We start from the raw sequence: 2,286 nt of genomic DNA on the forward strand, positions 1-2,286 counted from the left end.
ATTGACCCACTGCAGGACAGAACTTCATCTCCTTAAACTGCAAGTTCCTCATCAACAAAACAAAGATAACAAAGCATTTGTTGGATTGCAAGAACTAACAATAAAAAAAAAAAGTTAAGTGTCTGAGTCCTTCAACAGATTAACTCCATGGAGCGGTAACGTCATTGTGTTCAAAACAGAGAAAGCGCTTATCTTACAGGCTGTAGTGAGGACTGAACTAGATCATTCCCGAAAAAGCTCAACCATGTCTGGCAGGAGTGAGGAGTCACCAAGTATTACTGATGTGATGGCATCCTGATGGCACTAATTGGACTACTTATTCTGCAACTATCTGTGTGGCACACAGGACCAGCAGAAATAACAGACACAGGAAGGAGGAGATGCTATTTTTTCTTGTGACAAGAATCTCTAAGACAAGAGCCTTCAGAGTAGGTGATGTGTTGTTTCAAAACTGTATTCAAGTTGGGCACTGTGGGGCACGCCATTAATCCCAGCACTCGGGAGCCCAGGGCAAGTGGATCTCAGTGAGCTCAAGGCTGACCTGGTCTACACAGAAAGTTCCAGGCCAGCCAAAGTGACATAGTGAGAATCTGTCTCAAAAACAAACAAACAAACAAACAAACCAGCAATAATAACAACAACAACCAAAGATGTCATCAAGGATCTGCCCTCTTTTTCTATCTTTCACAATCAGCATGTTGCTGTTTCCCAACTTGGGTTGTTCCCCCAGGAAGCAAGACGGCCACATCCAGATAACCTACACAACTTGTCACCACCAGTGAGAAACAGGAGGGGAGTGATCCCCCTTTTTAAAAAAAACAGAGTGCTTCATGAGTTTGTGTGTCATCCCTGCATGGGGACCGTGCTCATCTTCTCTGTACCATTCTAATCAGTATATGCTTCAATCTCAGATGGAACAAAGAGGAAGAGGAAGGACCAACATGCATCACTCTCTGCTTCCTGACTGCAGATGTCATGTGACCATTCACCTGACACTCCTGTTGTCATGCCTCCCCTTGATGATGGACTGTACACTCTTGCATTTTATCACCACAGTGTGAAAAAGGACGAATATAGTGCTGTTCTTAAGAATCTATGGGGCCAGTGAGATGGCTCAGTGGTAAGGGTGCTTGCTGCCAGGCCTGATAAACTGGGTCTAAAACCTGGAACCCACATGGGAGAAGGAGAGAACTGACTTCTACGCGTTGTCTTCTGGATTCCATAAGTGGGCTGTAAGCACATGTATGCCACCCCCCCCCACACACACACATAAATAAAATAAGTAAATAAATGTGATAATAAATTTTTAAGGAGCCTATGGAGTCACAATATGAATGAAGGGATCTGTGGCTCTACCCCTGTGTGAGCTCTGTGGCTCCGCCCCAATTGTGTGATCTCTGCTGATGATTTATTCTCAATCTTCATTTCCACAGCAGTAGGCGGCCACCTAAAGACTGCTTGAAAACCAAACCAAGCCACAAAGAGTAAATGCTCAGTAGATAAGCACCATCTCTGGTACTCCTGGCTTAGCCACAGCACAGAAGCCCGCTAAGTGGCACTGCCCATCTATGCTGGGAAGACGAACACAGATCCGGGGGTGCTGCTTCAGCAGAGCCTTTCTTTCCCATCATGTGAGAACTTTCTGACAGAGTAAGGCCTGTCAGACAGTAAGACAAAGGACTGCTGTAGAGACAGAAAGGATTCCTGCTCTCACGGAGGAGTCGTGTGATCTTAGGGAAGTTAATAAACCACCTTGCATTTCAGTTTTTCCACCTGCAAAATGGAGCAATCGCTCGTTAAGTTACGAAGAATAAACAAGCTAGTTCAAGAGCCTGTGGGTAAACTGTGAGTCAAGGTCGGTGACTACTGACAGCTTCCTGTTTTCATCATTCGGATGCAGTAGCTCTCTTCCCCCTTCTTACTCACTGCAAAGGTCACTACCAGACCAACAGCAAAAACCTGGGGAAGCCACATCACCTTTCCCTAACACCAGTGTCCCCACCATCCCCTCCAGGGATGAGGGGCTCTAAACACAAGGTTCTGAAGACTCAAACCCAACCTGTACTGCCAAGATGTTACGCTTACTGTCTCCTATGACCCGGAATACGATAGGTCTCTTACTGTCCAGGCTTCCTTGTTTCTCTTCCCATCTGTCACTCCTTACCCGAGTGACACCCCAGCTCCATGTGCCTATGTTTTTATCTGGTAAGCAGAAGAGTAGCACCTGTGTTTCAAGAAAACATGGATATCCTTCAAGACTGTTCGAAGAATCCTTTCAAAAGACTG

At 45.7% G+C, this 2,286-nt stretch overlaps 1 non-coding gene across 1 annotated transcript; it reads right to left on the reverse strand.

Annotated features, from left to right (window-relative positions):
• Window positions 1-812: 812 nt before the first annotated feature.
• LOC131896251 (U6 spliceosomal RNA) lies at window positions 813-917 on the reverse strand. Its single transcript, XR_009375411.1, has one exon. It is a non-coding gene; the product is annotated as a U6 spliceosomal RNA (small nuclear RNA).
• Between the last annotated feature and the right edge of the window lie 1,369 nt (window positions 918-2,286).

Source organism: Peromyscus eremicus, chromosome 19, assembly GCF_949786415.1.
Source record: "Peromyscus eremicus chromosome 19, PerEre_H2_v1, whole genome shotgun sequence".
Lineage (NCBI taxonomy): Eukaryota > Metazoa > Chordata > Mammalia > Rodentia > Cricetidae > Peromyscus > Peromyscus eremicus.